Source organism: Hippopotamus amphibius, chromosome 12 (genome assembly GCF_030028045.1).
Source record: "Hippopotamus amphibius kiboko isolate mHipAmp2 chromosome 12, mHipAmp2.hap2, whole genome shotgun sequence".
NCBI lineage: Eukaryota > Metazoa > Chordata > Mammalia > Artiodactyla > Hippopotamidae > Hippopotamus > Hippopotamus amphibius.
The window spans coordinates 54,178,612-54,197,629 of NC_080197.1; the positions used below are offsets into that span (position 1 = coordinate 54,178,612).

General features: G+C 43.7%; 1 pseudogene; it reads left to right on the forward strand.

Moving 5' to 3' along the window:
• Positions 1 to 991: 991 nt before the first annotated feature.
• Positions 992 to 1,266, forward strand: LOC130833995 (NADH dehydrogenase [ubiquinone] 1 alpha subcomplex subunit 3-like; annotated as a pseudogene).
• The last annotated feature ends 17,752 nt before the right edge of the window (positions 1,267 to 19,018 follow it).

The following is a 19,018-nucleotide window of genomic DNA, read 5'->3' on the forward strand; positions in this document are numbered from 1 at the left end:
ACATAGTACTATAATAAGAAATTGGAATGATGAAGGATTTGCTACTAAGCAATAAAAAGCACTATAAAGAATACAAGAGTAGCATATATAGGGAGCAGCCACTAACCCCAGGGCTGATGCAAGGCAAACCTAAAAGAGCCCCCTCCCCCTTAGGCCGAGAGACTTTACGGAGAGGGCACAGCCATGGTCCACTGGATGGCAAAGAAGTTTAGTGAGATGCTGCACCAGTGCCACTTGTTTGGCATCTGCCATCAGGTGCCAGGAAAACATCCATGGAAAGGGGGTGTAGCCCAGAACTTGCTGGGAAGCCACTGGAGAGGGTGCCAGGGAGGCCGTCCATGGAGAGGTGCTATACCAGTGAAGCTCACTACAGAGCCCCCCAAGGGGGTGCCACGTGAGGTTAGACTCTGAGACCGCAAGAGCCAGGAGGTGCACACTGCAGGAGCCCACAGACGGGAGCACAGCAGAACCAGGAAGAGAAGCTCCCTCCTCCGGTGCCTCTCCAGTGCATTCTATTGACAAAGGTTAACATCGTGCCAGCTGGCAAAGGAGAAATGTTTACAAGACTGTCTAGCTCCATTGTTGCAGAACAAGCCATGGATCTGAGAGGCAATAAATTGATAACTGCTCCAAACAGTTTAGTTCCTTATATTCAGTTAAGGAAGAAACAAAGGAGGGGAATAGGAAAAAGCAGGAGGAGAAGATGAAAAGATAGCAAATGTCTTCCAACTTTATGAGGTAATGGTTTAGAGCAGACATTGTCTGCCGTGTTCATTTGAACCTGGTCCAGATGTATACAGTTTTCATCACTGCCCCTTAAAATATTGACTAACTGCTGTTATAAGGCGAGGAGGCTTTTGCAGTCTAAAGGAAAGAAGACCTCAGTGGTAGCAATGGTGAAAAGTGTTGGCTACTGAGTATATTTTGAAGCAAAAGCCAGAGAATTTCCTGATGGATTGAATGTGGGGAATGAGGAAAAGAAGAGTCAAAAATGACTCCAAGGGAGACCAAGATAGCCTCAAGAATCTCCACCTTCCTCAAGAATGTCTGGGCCAAGGAGCTGGTGCTGGTAGCATCCTTCACCATTGGAGACCTCGCTGTCATTCTGCCCGCACTCAGCCCCTACACCAAGGACACCAACATAATCAACCAGGCCATACCCTACAACTCCCCAGGGCCTCTGCAAGACATGGGAACATGCTCGATATGCCCTGCCACCCCCAGGACCCCCAGGGCCCAAGTTTGGAATGGCTGAAGGAACTGTGAGCTCTTCAGTTGACAGGGAGAGGCCCCCTCCCTGACGGACCCTAACAAAAATGTGAAAACCAAAAAAAAAAAAAGGGACTCCAAGGATTCTGACCCAAACAACTGGGAAAGGAGTGGCTAGAATTTATATTAACTGAGATAAGTAAGGATGTAGGGAGGATAAACTTTGAAGATAGATCAGGAGTACGGTTTTGGACATGTTAAATTTCAAATATTGACTAGACAATCCAAGTGGAAGTGGTGGACAGGAAATTGAATGTCTGAGTCTGGATTTTGCGAGCAATTGGACTTCTGAAATGAATTTGGGGGTTGCTGGCATGTATAGATGGAATTTAATGTTATAAAATTGGATGAGACTACAAAGGGAGCGAGTTATTAAATAATCTCTCAAAACTTCAATTTTAATTCCACGGTATGGATGTGACGTGATTTATTGTTTGGCATTTAGATTACTCTCCATGTTTCACTATTCTGAACAATGCTCTAATGCATAAACATCCTTGCTTTGTGAGAAATTACCATTTTTGTAGGTCAAAGGCAAATGTCAACAACTCCATATGACTCAACCTAATATTTTTGATAATTCTTTTGGTTCTTTATCCTGATATGAGCTATCAGGATAAAGAACATGATAAAAATAGATTAAAATAGATACTGTAACCTAGATGGAGCAATTGCTCTCTGGGCAGCAAAGCCTAAAAATAAATCACTCTAGTTAGAGCCAGCACGTGGGCCAGGTGTTCCCTATACGCCAGCATAACATAACCCCGAGGTCCATCTTTACCTACCCATACTGCTCATAGTACCCACCTACTTGTGTTCTTTTTTTTTTTTTAATTTTATTTATTTATTTATTATTTTTTGGGGGGTACACCAAGTTCAATCAACTGTTTTTATACACATATCCCCGTATTCCCTCCCTTCCTTGACTCCCCCCTCGAGTCCCCCCCACCCTTCCCGCCCCAGTCCTCTAAGGCATCTTCCCTACTTGTGTTCTTAAATGCTCCACAACTTTTCCTTGATTTCTCACTTACATCCTGTTCAAAAACAACAGAACTTCAAAATACATGGACACAAACTGATGCAATCAGTAAGAAATAGACAGTCTCAATTATAACAGGATAAAGCTCTCCTTTGTCAATAACTGATAAATAGGAAATCAGTAGAGACACAGAGGACTTGGACAACACTACCAACCAACTTGACCTAGTTGATATTATTAGAATATTCAACAACACCAGAATAAAAATGTTTTCCAAGTACACAAAGAATTTACCAATATTGACCATATTTGAGACTATAAAACAAGTGTCAAATTTAAAAAGACTCAAGTCATGCAAACTGTTCTCTGGCCACAAGGGTCAAAAAAGAAATCAAAAGTGAAAGCAGGAAGTATTTTGAACTGAATGAAAACAAAGCATATCACAATTTGTGGGCTACATCTAAGGTAGCTCTTAAAGAGAAATTAATAGCACTCAACACCTATGTTAGAAAAAAAGATCTCAGATCAATGACATATGCTTCTACCTTTAGAAACTTAAAAATCACAGTAATAATAAAGATTAGAGGAGAAATCCATGAAACAGAAAACAGAAAAAAGTCATTGAAATCAGAAGGTAGCTCTTTGAGAAATCAATAAAATTAATAAAACTTTAGCCAGCTTGACCACAGGAAAAAAAGGCACAGATTGCCATCTCAGGAACAAGAGAGGTGACATAAATAGATCCTCCATATATTAAAAGGATAATAGGAATATTACGAACATCTTTTTGGCAGTAAGTTCCACAGCTTAGATGAAATAGATGTTTCTTAAAGACATTAAATACCAATGTTCACTTAAGAAGAAATAGATAACCTGAATAGCCTATGTCTATCAAAGAAATTGAATTTTTAATTCAATTTGAATTGGATAAACTTTCCCCAAAGAAAATTCCAGGCCCAGATAACTTCACAGGTGAATTCTATCAAAAATTTAAGGAAGAAATAATGAAAATGCTATACAGAGTCTTCCAGAAAATGGATGGAGTATGTGTTACTTTGCTAGGGCTGCCATAACAAAGACTGTCTGGCTTAAACAACAGACATTTATTGTCTCACTATTCTGAAGCCTAGCAGTCTGAGATCTGAGGCCTTTCTCCTCGGCTTAGAGGTGGCCATCTTCTCTCTGTCTTCATGTGATCTTCTCTCAGTGCATGCCTGGGTCCTAATTTCCTCCTCTTATAAGGACACCAGTCATATTGGATTAGGGCCAACCCTAGTACTTCTTTTTAACTTACTGACCTCTTTAAAGACCTTATCTCCAAATACAGTCACATTCTGAGGTACAGGGCGTAAGGACTTCAACATATGAATTCTGAGGGGACACAAGTCAGCCCACAACAAGGTAATACTTCCCAACTCATCCCATGAGCCAGCCTTACCCTAATACCAATAGCAGACAAAGAAATTACAAGAAAAGAAAAATACAGACCAAGAACTCTCATGTAAATGTAGATGTAAAAATTCTCAACAAAATGTTATTAATTCAAATTTGGTGATAAAGATGATATGTCGTGACTAATTGGGGACTATCAAGGAGAGTAAGGTTGGTTTAACATTCAATCAAGCAATATATTTCACCTGCAGACTAAAAAATAAAAAGTTATATGCTCATCCCAATAGAGGCAAAAAAGTTTTTGACAAATTCTAAAGTTCATTCATGGCTTAGGGAAAAAAAAACTCAGCAGACTTCTCACCTCAGATATATTGTGTTCATGGATCAGAAAATACTTAAAGTCATCTGCAACAAACCTACAGCTAACATCATCCTTTATGGAGAAATACTGAGTGCCATAAGATCAAGAACGAGCCATGGATATCCACTCTTAATACTTCTATTCAACATTGTACTACAGTTCTAGTCAGTGCAATAAGACAAGACAAAGAAAAGGCATAAAGTTTGCAAAGAAGTAAAACTGTCTTTATTCACAGATGACATGATTGTCCATGTAGAAAACCCGATGGAATTTACTAAAAAGTTACTGACGCGAATAAGTGAGCTTATCAAGGTTGCAGGATATAGAGTCAATGTACAAAAAGCAGCTGTATTTCTATATTCAATAGCATTACAGTATAAACCTGAAATACCTGGGGATAAGTTTCACAAAAAATGTGTAAGCCTTGCTCACTGAAAACCAATGAGGGAAACTAAAGAAGTCCTAAATACATGGAGAAATACAGTGTGGTCCTAGGTCAGAAGATTAAATATTATTAAGATGCAAAGTCTCCCCAAATTGATCTATAGAGTCAATGCAATCCCATTCAAACTCCCAATAGTCTTTTTTGTAGAATTTAACAAGTTGATCCTAAAATTTATGTAGAAATGCAGGACTTCCTAGGTGGCGCAGTGGTTAAGAATCTGCCTGCCAATGCAGGGGACACGGGTTCGATCCTGCCCCAGGAAGATACCACATGCCGCTGAGCAACTGAGCCCGTGTGCCACAACTACTGAGCCCATGTGCTGCAACTACTGAAGCCCACACACTTAGAGCTCGTGCTCTGCAACAAGAGAGGCCACCACAATGAGAAGCCCGTGTACCACAGCAAAGAGTGGCCCCCGCTCTCTGCAACTAGAGAGAGCCTGTGTGTAGCAACAAAGACCCAACAGCCAATAAAGTAAATAAATAAATTTATTTTTAAGAAAAGAAAAGAAATGCAAAAGCCCCAGAAGAGCCTAATAACTTGGAAAAAGATAAAGAAACTGGGAGGACTTACATGACCTGACTTCAATACTTATACTAAAGCTACAGTGATTAATATAGTGTGGGGAAATTGAGGTAAAGCCAGACAAATAGATCAAATGAACAGAACAAATAGTGTGGTAATAGACCCACATGTATGTGGTCAATTGCTCAACAAAGTTACAGGGTTATTAAGTGACAAAAAGGATAGTCTTTTCAGTGAATGGTCCTGGAACAACTGAATAGCCACATCCAAAAGAAATGAAGTTTGATCCACACCTCACATCAAATACAAAAATCAAAAAATGGATCATAGATGTAAATGTAAATCCTACATGAAAAAACTTTGAAATAAAACACATGTTAAATGACCTTGGGTTAGGCAAAGATTTCGTAGATATGACAAAAGATAGTCCTTAAAAAACATTGATAAATTAGACTAAACAAAAATTAAGAATGTATGTATGCTTTTTTTTTTTCCCCAAATTTCAGACATTTTTTAATCCATGTAAACCCCAACACAATACACCAACATGATTTCAAGCATTTAGAGGGGAAATATTTCCTGGTTAAAGAGAAAATTTCACAAATGACTTCTGGAAGACCTTCATTCTAAGCAGCTTTGTTGTCAAACATTTCATTGAGAAGTCTGGACCTTCTTCCTTCAGTTTGCTGTCATCCACATTCACTGAGTAGAACATATATTGATCTCTGGGATTCAGTTTCTTTTGGGTTCTGGGTTATTCTTTCTGTTCCCAATGACTGAACAATGCCAGCTACAAGACATACAGTGCTGCATCAGGACCTCTGGCTCCATAAAATACGAAGAAAGAAATCAAGCTTGTATGCTTCCCAGCCTTACCAAGGATCTAGTGGAACATATTTGTGGCAAAGGCCTTTTGACCTGAAAGGAGATGAGAACAAATCTGCCAGGCCCCAGACTAAGTAGTCTCTGCCCAAATGTACACTCTTTGTGGGACTTCCCTGGTGGTCCATTGGTTAACACCCTGTACTTCCACTGCAGGGGGCACAGGTTCAGTCCCTGGTTGGGGAAATAAGATTCCACAAGCTGTAGCCAAAAAAAACCAAAAAACCAAAAAACTTTGACATATGCTTACCATATGATCCAGCCATTGTATCCTTAGGTAATTAAACACTGAAGAGAAATAAAAGCACATGTACATGTCTACACAAATACTTACACGTGAATGTTAATCACAGTTTATTTGTAATAACCAAAAACTGGAATCAACCAACTGGCATTAGTACAGAGTGGATATATAATTTGTGACACATCCATACAACGGAATACTACTCAGCAATAAAAAGGAGTGAGCTATTAATACATGCAGCAACACAGATGCATCTAAAAACAATTATTCTAAACAAACAAAAAACTAAGACCCAACACAGCCAAATAAATATTTAAAAAATACATACATACATACAATTATTCTGAGTAAAAAAAGCCAGGCAAAAAAATGAATGCATACTATATGATTCCATTTGTATAAAATCAAACCAAAAATGCAAATAATGTATAGGGACAAGACAAATCAGTTACTGCTTGGAGAGGGAGGCTGGGGGGTGGGGGCTGACAGAGGCCCAAGGAAACTTTGGAGATAATAGATATATTCATAATTTTAATTGTGGTGATAGTTTCAAAAGTACATAGTCATGTCAAAACTTATCAAAATTGCATACTTTAAGTGTGTGAGATTTGTTGAATGTCAATGACACCTCAAAGTTTTTAAAAAATCTAACTGATCGGGCTTCCTAGGTGGCGCAGTGGTTAAGAATCCGCCTGCCAATGCAGACGTCACGGGTTCGATCCCAGCTCCAGGAAGATCCCACATGCCGCGGAGCAACTAAGCCCGTGTGCCAAAATAAAATTAAATTAAAAAAAATAAAAAAAATAAAAAATAAAAAATCTAACTGAAAAGTTGAGAATACCTACATTGTAATTAAAATGGGATTAAAAAAAAGAGAAAACCCAATGACTTGATTTACCAATCATTGTCTTCTATCTCATTCTATGGGCTTCTTAGTACCATCCCCTGTTTATCCACAAGCACTGAAGGCATCTACGCCAAAGGTTGGAAGCAGGGTCAGGCAAATCTAGATAAACCCAACAAGTGCCTAGCGAGAAGAACTGCAGGCACCTGTCTGCAATCACAGTTACACACTCCTTCAGAGAAAACAAACCTGCATTTTTGTTTCTAGGTTTCTACCTGGCATGCTGTTGTGACTCTTTCAACTCCTTCCCTTAAAACCCTTACATGATATATGTGGAATCTGGAAAAATGGTACGGATGAACCTATTTGCAGGGCAGGAAAAGAGGGCAGCCATAGAGAACAGACTTGAGGACACAGAGAGGGAAGGGGAGGCTGGGACGTAGTGAGAGAGTAGCACTGACATAGCTACAGTTCCAAATGTAAAATAGATAGCTAGTAGGAAGCTGCTGTATAGCACAGGGAGCTCAGCTCCGTGCTCTGTGACGACCTAGGGGGTGGGATGGAGGGGGGAGGCTCAAGAGGGATGAGATATATGTATACATATAGCTGATTCACTTTGTTGTACAACAGAAACTAACCCAACATTATAAAGCAATTATACTGCAATTTAAAAAAATTTTTTAATTAAAAAAATCTTTAAAAACCCTTGCATGGTTGTGTCCAATAATCACAAACTATTAGATCATGATTCTACCCAAACCTAACCAAGCCCTCTTTCCCCATACAAAGGTCTGCCTTAGACCAGTCTCCAAAACCTTAATAAATATTCAGACTCCGCCCTTTGCCCTCTGATAGATTAGTCTCTGTCAAGGTAAAGCTCTTCCTTACTGTGCAAGCAATAAACAGAATGTTTTGATGTAAATTCAGCAAGCCAGTATTCAACATTATTGATCATGTTTATTTCCTCTTCTGAGTTATTTTAGTAATCTTTGCCCATTCATTTTTAATGTGTGTTTCAGCTTTGATTTATAGTTTAAAAACATTTTTGAGCTATCCTTTGCTCTATATGATATCAATATTTTCTCACTTCCCTTTTAATTTTTGGTATTTTGTGTTGCACAGAAAATTTGTTTACAATTGTTTAAAGTTATTATACATTCCTTAAACAAAACAAAAGAAAACAAAACAGCTTCTGGTGGCATACTGCCTGGGTTTGAATCTCTGCTGTGTACTAGCTGACTTCATCACTCACGTCTCTGGGAACCTGGTTTCCTCATCTGTCTCCCCCCAGCAATGTGAGCTCCACAAAGGAGGCATTTTTGACTGTTTTGTTAAATGCTGTAGCCCCAGATCTGGAAACAGTGCCTGATAGCTGGTGCTCAATAAATATTCATTACATGAATGAACAATAATTTACCTCATAAGGTTGTTATAAGAATGAGCTAATCCTTGTAAATAATGCCAGGCACACAGTAAGAGCACAAGAAATGTTAGCCTCTTTGTGAAATCTTACCTGAATACCCCTCCCCCATCTTCCCTTCTCCACTCCCACCAGATTTGCACCACTGTCACCCCTCAGTGGCACCCACTTGTCACTCGGAGTTCTTAAGCTGTGGGCAGCTGTAAGCCCCCTCGAGAATCCGGGGAGAACTGTGAACCCTCTCCCCAGAAACACGCACCTATGCACATACACACAAACTCCTCTTCTGTACAATTTCAAGGAGCTCATAGGACCTTGACACTAAAATGCCTTTTTAGATTCCTGAATTAAGTAGACCTTAATGTCAAAACTCCTTATTGCTTTATAGCAGCAAATCTCAACAGGTCACAGGAAATTTTTTAGAGCAGATCTTAACTGCAAGGGTCAGAGTCCAAACCGGGTGTCAAGATCTGAGCTCCTCTGAGTTGCAAATTTCTCTCCCTTGGAGGAAAGGACAGGATTGTTCCTTCCTGACTGCTCTTTCGGAGCTAACCCTTCTCCCTGACCTGACAGGGAAAGGCACTGCAGGGGACGAGGGCTGCGAGGAAGGCGGGTTCTAAATGGAAACAGGGAGCTCCAGTAGATTCTAAGATCACCCTTAAACTTGGGCAGTTTCAGTCTCCCAGTTGGTAAACAACAAACCCTTACCAGCACAATGACCTGAGTTCCTGGCTTCTGCAGCAGGAAAGGGGTGAAATGGGAGACTGTCCCAGTGTCCTTTCAGGAAAAGAGGAAGACCTGTCCAGGACGCAGATGAAGAACCAAGGACCTGGTGACCAGCGGTGTGACTTCCTACAAATTCTGTAACCTTCCTGAGCCTCCGTTTGGCCCTAAGAAGAATGGGAATAGCAGAATGAACCTCATTCTTTTGCTGTTAAGTGAGGGAACTAAACCGCCTACACAGTTTTGCACCTGGAAGCACCCAATAATCCTGAGCTGTTACTTATCAATATTAAAGAGCAACTCAAAAGAAGGACGTGGCCTGCTTACCGCCGCCCTGCGCCTGGGGTGGGCTCAGAGGGGAGGGCGGCGTGCAGGGTCTGGCCTGGGGCTCAGCCTGCGCCACCGCCCAGCCTCCCCACCAGGCCATCGGCTTCTCTACGTCTGCCGTTTCTCTGTCCTGGGATCCCCGTACAGACCCTCAAGGGGTTCCCCGCCTCCCCCTCTCCCTAGCTTAAGACGCCCTCATCTACGGATGGTTCTGTCGCAGAGTCAAAAGTGACCGGACTAAGAGAACCTTGAAAGATGGGTCCAGCCCTTTCTCTCTTTATTCTGATTAGAAACAGTCCCAGAGGTGACGTGATTTGCCCAAAGTCGGCAACTTCCTGGAATTAGAAACCAATCGGAGGATTTCCATGTGGGTGTTCTTTCCGCTTTTATCACGTTACCTCCGAGCCCTAGGATCTGCTTTTGAAAAGGAATGAAGAGCTCGGCTAGGGAGAGCCACTGAAGGAAAAACTACTCGGATTTGGTAACTGCTTATCCCAGGGGGGTGATGCAGTGTGTCTGCCTCCCCTCAAAAAGCATAATGGGAAGGATTTCAGAATTGTTTTACGAGAGCATGAATGTTACTGAGTGCACGGGGGAGGGAGGGGGGAGTGCTGGGAAATTACCTGCTTTGTTTACCCAGCCAAGTGCCTAATGCAAAGTAGGGACCTCATAAACACTTGTCACCTGGAGGACCGCATGGCTGGCTGCGTCCCATCCACCAGAGATGCGCGAGGGTCTGTGGAGCCAAGCCCCACCTGCGAGGCACGTAAGCCCTTTCCAGTGTTTCCCAGTTATGGCTTTGCAATGAATATTCTTTGTTCATAAATCCTTAAGTGCATCTCTTGATTATTTCCTTAGGCTATTTTCCTAGAAGGGGGATTACTGTGAAGGGTATGCCCACACTGAAGGCTCTTGATTTCAAACCCCTCCCACCAAGCTGGCTCAAATTGGGTACTATCAGGCTTCATTTTCATTTTTTTGCCATCTTGATAGAACAAAAATAATATTTGATTTGCATTTCTTTGTGGACTAATAAAATTGAGATTCAACTAATTTTAAAGAAACCCTCTAAGGAGCCCAGAGAAATCCTGTGTGGGGTAGGAGACCAGTAAAATTAGGCACATTCTGCCCAGTGAGGGAAAACCGAAGGGCACCTATTTGGAGCAATTTGACCTGAAGATGTAAACATCTGAGCCTTTCTAGAGAGGCTTCCTCTGAGCCAGGGAGGGGTAACTGTGATTTACTAGTTTCCCTCTGTTCGTTACTTTCATCTCCTGATGAGGAGTTAATGTTATAAAACAAATGAAAAACCAGTATACATAACTTTAAGGACAGTAAGAGAGTCGAAATGGGAAAAACGATTTCAACTTAAAGTCCTGGAGAAAGGGGAAGGGTGAGTGGTGAACTTTGAAACATTTCCAGAAGAAGGGAGGTAAGTCCCTAGGGGTCTGCTGCCTGCCTGGAGGGGCCGGAGGGGAACCCTGGAGACTTCATATGTGAAAGGCTGCTGTTTGGTTGTGGAGCCTACAAGGCCAGGGGCCCCCGAAGACCTGGAAGGGGCTTTTAGTGGACTTTTGAGGCTCACAGTTAAACTGCTTGGAACAAAGGAAAGCGGTAAGGAAGTGGGGGCAGGGGAGCAGCCCAGGCTGCTCTAGGAGTGCTGAGAGGGGAGCTTTGGGGTTTTCCCAGAGAAGACTCAGCGGGGAGCTGGGGAGCTTTTCTTGGTTTATGAGACCGTGAGGACTCCCCCTCCCCGCCCAAGTCAGAGCCAGAAACTAGTCCCCAGCCCTTCAGATATCCACTGGGTTCTTTTACAGACCATACCAAGGAGGATAACTATTTTAGAAATGTGTACAGACAATTTTATTTACTAATCTAGCTCTCATTTACTCTCAACTAAATTTATAGTCCTAATTGCCATCATTCATGTTTTCTTGATAATAAACATACGAGATGTGTTTTATAGTTGTTGTTTTTAACTTTGTGGGAGAGTTTATTTTCTTGATTGCTTTAAATTTCCTGTTAAAGCCTTAAATCGAACAATCAGCGTCTCACAACTCAGCACTCTATGAATTTTTTTGTCACTTTAATTCTTCTGAAAGGGCTTAAGCCAAATATGAATCAGTAGTCCTTAGAGGTTTAAATGAGTGATTTCAAAACCTTGTCACATTTCAAAATCACTTGACTGCTTTAAAAAAAAGTGCAGTCGCCACTGCCTCCCTTTTGGGAGACTAGTTTTATACAGCTGGGACATACCCTGGAACTGGTATTTTTGAAAAGCCCCCTCGGTGATTTTTTTGAGCTGCTTCTGTAAAGACCGACTTTGGGGAACTGATGTCTACATGCTTATCTGTTTTGTTTGTCTTCTAATGGAATTTGGAAATGGCAGCTTTAACGTCTAAAATATTAAATAATACTTTGCATTTCTGGAAAACATTCCTCTTCACCTCCCTCCTCACCTGCCCCAGGCTTCAGCACACTGGGCTCTGCAGCCCTTACTTGATTGACACTCTTATTACCCCGCGTTCTCTCTGGTTCCTGTGGCTCCTGGTTTTCCTCCCCGGCAGCATATTTTGGGCTTTCTTTCCTGCAGGACAATTGGCCTCTCTTCTTGTACTGTCTTTCAAAGCGCTGTTGCTGCTCAGGGTGTCCTGGAAACCCTGGTGGCCGTATTATCCATGCCCACGATGGGCACCTGTGTGCTTCCTGTTCTCTAATCTGCCTCTCTTTCCGTGGGAAGCTCTGCAGATGCCCGCATAACTGCCTACAGAGCATCTACTCTCGGATGTCCCAGGAAGCACCTCAGACTCACTGTTTCTCAAATGCTGCGTTCTTCTGTGTTTCATGTCTCAGAGAAAGGCTCTCCCAGGTTAAAGCCAGAAGCCTGAGGATACCAGAGCCTCTGCTGAACTTGTGTTCTAGAAGCTGGCGACAGTCAGTCCAACTACTTCCTATCTCTAGACTCCATTTTGTTCCTTCAGTCACTACCTTCGTTCAGAAATCCCCCAATGGCCTTCCTCTTTCTCTCTTACTCCTTTCAATCCGTTCTCCCTACAGCAGTGTAATCTCTCTAAAGTCAAATCTTGAACTTTAGCCTCCAGCTTTAAGCTCTCCATCCCTCCAGGATAAAGTCCACCTTCACAGATCTGGGTTAAGAGGTCTTACACCCTCTGGGCCCAGCTGGTCTCTCCACCACACATCTCCACCCATGGGAGCCGCGCTCCACGCAGCCACACGGAGTTACAGCCACAGCCCAACCCTCCGGACCCTCGCTCCCACCCCCCTACCCCACCTTCTGCCCCCCCAGCTCCTCTTCACTCTTCAGGTCTCTGCTTGGACACCGTGACAGGCAGCCTTTAGATTGGCCCCCTGAGCCCTGCCTCCCGGCATTCATCCCCTAGAGTGTGAGCTGGGTTTCCTGATGTGATTCTGGAGAACAGAATACGGCAGAAGTGACATGTGGCTCCTTTCTGGGAGCCCTTCCCCCTCACCTGCCCTGCAGGAAGCCAGCTGCCCTGTTGTGAACGCCCTGTGATGGGGCGGCCTCCAGCCGCCGGCCTGTGAGGACCCAACTCCTGTCCGCAACCCCATGAGCGGACTGGCACCCAGGTCCTCCACCAGCTGAGCCTTCAGATGAGAGGGCAGCCTCGGCCAGTGGCAAAACTGCCACCCTGGGAAAGGCCTTCCGTCTGCAGGCATCTGGCTAAGCCACGCCTTGATTCCTGACCCAAAGAAACTGCGAGATAATAAACGTTTGTTGGTTTAAGCAGCTCTGTTTGTGTTAATTTGTTACACAGAAATAGAGAACCGGTACCACCTCAGGACCCCTGACCCTCCTCCACACCAATTTCAGGGGTCCTTCTGAGCTCCAGTTCCACCTGTCACACACCCTCAGTGGTAGAATTAGGGATTTGTCCAGATCTCTGCCCCCAGACTGCAGGCTCTTTGGGGAGAAGAAGGGAAGTCCCGTTTTCCTTCTCAAGGCTCTGAATCCCGTGCTGCTCTGGTCACCCCTTTGCACACCTACAGCATCACAGCACTTGCCCCCACGCGGAGCTGCAGCCCCAGGAAGGGGCTCAGGCAGACAGAGCCACGCCTGCTGCCCCCACCTCCTTGGGCGCACCCCCCCCCCCCCGGCCACTGTGGGGGCACGGCCCTCTGCTTGGGGGCAGAGAGAGAGCGGAGTCACGCCTTGTTCCTTCACCCACACCCTCAGGCTACACTTTTGCGGGGCTTTCTCAACGGCAGGTGGGGAGGGAGAGCTGCCCCGTCTCTCCAGCCAACCCAACGGGCTCCCTGTTCCAGCACGTGGAGGGGAGTCCCTGCAAAAAGCGAAACAAAACAGAAATAACCCCATGAGCCCAAAGTACTTCTTGCTGCTTTCATTTTCTGGTGACGACCCACAGGTCCCTCATTACCGCAGACCTAACCCCGAGCTCTGAATATGGTTCCTGGAGTCCAGCGCCAGCCCCTCCCGCCCCCCGCACACACCTGGGGACGGGTAGCACTGTCCTGTGGGCCCCCGCCCTGGGCTGGATGGTCCTCCCGGTGGCCCCCCTGTGACCCTGTGCGGGCTGTACCGCGACCGCGGCAGCTCCCCCAGGCCCCGCCGCCACCCCGCTGCCAACCTGCCAACATCTCTGTTGTGCCCAAGCTGGATGAATGAATGTTTGAGAGACACGCCTGGGTATAAACACACCCCTGTCTATTGAAGAGAAGAAGCTTCTAAATAACACTGCACGCGTGGTATGTGCTTCTGTCCCATGCCCCACTGCACACTCCCAGCAGTTTTCCTCTGCGCCCTTCTTCCTGCTGTGGCTTTCTGCTAGCTGCTGTCTGTGGCTGAGAAGGTGCTGCTCTAGACATGTGGTGATGGGATCATGGAAAGGACTTGGGTTTGAGGGCACGCATCTGCCATTTATGATATTTGATTCTGGTCATGTGACCAGCTCCGTAGTCCTCCTCCTCTGATGCGGTCTGCTAATAAACTGTCTCCCCTGCTTCTGAGATTAAATTAAATAAACCACGCATGTGACAATACCTGGCATTGTAGTAGTAAGCGTTCAATAAGTGCTTCTTGTGTGTTTTAAAATGGCTTTAACAGTCCTTGTAGTTTTTCCTTGGAAATATATAAAGATTGTTGATGTCTAGTTGACAAAGTGCCACTATAGGTTTTTTGTTTGATTTTTTGGCAGGAGGTGGAGTCGGAGAAGGTTGAGGGGTTAGGGGACCACTGTTTTACTGGCTTCTAATCTGACTCTTCCATCTGGTGTTCGGGGCAATGCTGTGGAAACAGCTGCTCCAATGCCCGAGGAAAGGATGTGCCTGAACCTGCCGCTGACTCCCAGGTGGTAAGGTATTTTCGTGTTTGTATTCAGGCCTCTGTGCCTCCGCTTTAGCCTTGTCACTGGTGAAAGGAAAGTGCCCACATCAGTGAGGGCATACAAAACACAGTGGCTTGCATGCTGCCTGCATGCTGCCGTCAGCAGCAGGTACACAGACTCTATTTCCAGATCAAGAAACACTTGACTTCAAAAATGAAGTGCATCCGACTGTTTTTCATTGCCCGGAGTAGACACAGGGGTCACATAGCAAGTCAGTCGTCTTTTCAGATCAGTCCAGTTCATGGTCTAGAGTTGCCAGTGCCTGACTTCAGGGGTAATCAGAAGAGGAGCCAGACACACTGTGTTGAGATTTTTAGTTGTTTAAATCAACTGTAGACGCTTCTGTAACCACAGAAAATTCATTGTAACAATTCAACTTTTTCTCAACAATGTGAAAAATTACCAGAGTGTGGTAAACCTAGGTTTAATCAAAAACAGATCAAAATTTGAGTTCTGAAGTCTACATACTTACTTTCTTGATGACAAACAGGAAGGAGACATATAACAAGATATTTTATCGGTGGGAGAGGTAATTTGGCATTTTTGTATAAAGTCAGCGCTTCAAATAATACTCCACAGGGGCATCTCCTTTCAGCTCGTCTCTAGCAACTATGTCTGAACTTGCTCTCCACCAGAGCCTCTTAGACTCTGCCATTTAAAATGATAAATACTAGTCATCACGTATAATCATTGGCAAGGCACTTAAAGAAAGCAAAATAAAGATGTCAGGGAAGGCGGCTGACAGGGTTTGATGGGTCGCTCAGACAGGACTGCGTGATTTTATTTAGGTCACAATGCCCAAGGTTCTCAGCTTCGAAGATCCCCAAACTCCCTGTTTTGCTATTTTGGAGGTAATCACTCAGGCTTACTGTGGGAGCTAACAGTAACTAAACTCCTAAGAGACTGATGTGCAAAACCAGCAGCTAATTTGTAGTTTCACAGTGAGCAATATAATGCCAAGAAGACCAGATGGTCAGCCCAGTCTGCCTTATGGGAACGGGTGTGAGCAGTGGGAAGGCACATGTTAAAAGAGGATAATAGAAGTCAGAGACTAGGAGTTCAAGATCAGGATCTTAGAGGACAAGAAGCCCTTCCCTATCATGATAAGGGAAAATTCAGGTTATAAAACAGTGTGTATGTTGTGACCCCAGCTTTATTTATTTTTTCCTTTTTGGCTGCGTGGCTTGTGGGATCTCAGTTCCCCAACCAGGGATTGAACCTGGGCCTTTGGCAGTGAAAGTGCAGAGTCCTAAGCACTAGACCACCAGGGAATTCCCCCACCTTTGTTTGAAGATAAAAATAAACCTGGAAAGACATACATCATAATGTTATAATAGCAGTTATAATCTCCACATAATGGCACTATGAGCAATTTTTATTTTTCTCATCTCCATTTTAAATTTTTTCTACAAAGTAATTATGAGTTCCTTTTGAGGAAACAAAGGATAAATTAAAAGTCCAACATTAGAGACTTCATTAAGCAAATCATGAAAACCTATATGGAATGCTATGCCGTCATTAAATATCATGTGGTAGAGGAGTTTTTAATGCTTGAGAAAGTAACAGCTAATATTTATGAGGCACTTACCACGTGTTAGGCACCGTTCTGAGAGCTTTATGTGTCTGAACTCATTTAACTCTGTACCAAGCTTACAAGGTAGACAAGGAAGCTGAGGCAAGAAACGTTAAGAAACTTGCCAAGGTCACCCAGCTGATCCCAAGGTCAATTTCTTTTCCATAAAATGAGTTCCCCTCCTGACATTAGCTCATCAGGTTGATATTTGAATTAACGGAGATAACGAATGTAAAGAAAACAATCCAGTGTCCAGAACGGGGGTCAGCACCCTTCAGCCCACAGGCCAAGTTCAGCCCCATCACCTGGTTTAGCAGGACCCATGAGATAAAAATTGCTTTCACAGTTGTTTCTGTTTTTGTTTCTTTTGGCTGCACTGGGGCTTAGTTGCAGCATGCAGGATCTTTGTTGTGGCATGTGGGATCTTTAGTTGCAGCACGAGGGCTCTTAGTTGCAGCATGCAGACTCAGCCTCAGCTTGCATGTGGGAACTAGTTCGCTGACCAGGGGTGGAACCCAGGCCCCCTGTATTGGAAACTTGGAGTCTTACCCACTGGTCCACCAGGGAAGTCCCCACAGTTTTAAATAGTTGGAAAAAAATCAAATCAAAAGGAGAATAGTATTTTGTGACACATGAAAATTACATGAAATTCAAATGTAAGTGTCCACAGATTTAGAGAACGAACATATGGACACCAAGTGGGGAAAGTGGGGGCTGGGGGTGGGTTTGGGGTGGGATGAATTGGGAGATTGGGATTGCCATATATACATTACTAATAAGAAAAAAATATCAAATTGTACACTTTAAATATATGCAGTTTATTGTATGTCAATTGTATCTCAATAAAAGTCTTTAAAAAAATTTAAATGTAAGTGTCCAAAAATAAAGTTTTATTGGAACACTGTCAAGCTCATTCTTTTTTTGTATTGTCTGTGGATGCCTTTCTGCTCTGCTGGGATGAGTAGTCGAGACAGAGCATGAACCACAAAGCTTAAAATATTTACTGTCTGACCATTTACAGAAAAATTTTGCCAAAAGCACCGGTTGAGGTCTAGCACTGATTATGAGAGTTTTGAAGAAGTCTAGTATTAATCAGTTAAAGCAGTGGCCTCTGACTTTGGCCACACCTCAGAAGTTCCTTCCATGCTCCATCTGTCACCCTACCCTGCTCCCCTTCACAACTGCGGCTTATCCTGTAGCAAAGGAGTTGGAAGTCAGTATTTCCAATTGCACAGTGTGCCTCATATGTTCATGTTGACACATGTATCTAATTTAATTTTGGCACCAGTCCTATGACGGTGGTATGATGCCCCCAGTTTTACTGATGAGGAAACTGAGGCCCACGAAACGTAGGTAGTTTGCTGAAAAGTTATATCGTTTAGGACATGACAGTAATAACAGTTTTCTGGAGATGGTACAGTGAGATTTCTTACCATGCCTCTCTACACCTCTCTTGCTGTTTCACGTGCTTTGTTTATTCTAATCTCAGTGACCCTTGTCACTTCCTGTTTGGGGTGGACACCCTGATCCCATACAGAAATCAAACACCAATCCCACGTCTACCAAGAGGAGCAGCTCATTCTCCAGCCAAGCGCAATGTACTGATGGGTAAGAGCTAACCTTGGTTACTCCTTTCAGGCTCTGGTAACATTTAAATCCCAGTGTATTTTAACCCTCTTCTAGGACTGGCATTGCTATCTTTGTGGAGGGACGCTGTTGGTGGAGATTCTCAGTGGAGGTGAGCACAATGGCGGGTTGATGGGATTTCTGTTTGAACAGGTGTGACTCCACCGAAACCACACCATAAGACGTTCACCGTTCCACAGGGCACTTGTGTAATCTTGGGTGTGCTCATTTTTACAAAGTGAAAATGGCGTTTCCTTTATACTTTTGCATTTGAGTGCCTCATGCTTGCTGGTAATGCCAACTCGTAGCCAATGAAAGATCTGTAAATAATGTTAAATCCAATGGGAGAGTGTTTATTTATGCCACATTTATTAGTAAACCTTGGTGCTATTTTTTTTCCTTTCTTTCACGTAGAAGCTGTACTTATTTTCTCTCTCTTTTCATGGTCCTTTTTAGACTGTTCCTTCAGTTCAGTCTTTTCCCTTCTGGGCACTTTTAATTTCTCCCGCATTGAGTCCATCCCCATGTGTCCACTTAGTACCCAGGGTCGGCCAAGGGGAAGAGAGTGTTGGGTTCTTTGCCAGCACCGGCTTGGAAGCAATGTTGTTCAGTGACTCTGCTTGCCAGAAGCGGGAACAATACCTCTGGGGCCCAGACGCAGTCGAAGGTGTCTTGCAAAGTTGCTGCTTTCCTGGAAGAGCAAGTCTTAAATAGTTAATGATTGTAAAAAAACTCATTAGGAAAGGCATATTTTACCTCCTTTGCTGTCATCATTGTAATAGAGGATTCAATCAATTTTAATTTATTCAGCCAGGTGCCTGTGGAAGCTGCCTCGTTTGTTTGGCTTTGTTTTCATGAAATCCCTTGTCAACTGTGCTCCGAGCGTCAGTGAGCTAATCCTGCCCCTCTGTCAGATCCGTGGTAGACAAAGGCCACTAGCACAGAGTCTCCACAATGAGCGTGGCAGAGGATCTATTAATGTGTCAGTTGCCTGTGAATTACAGCCAAGATATTTGCCCAACAC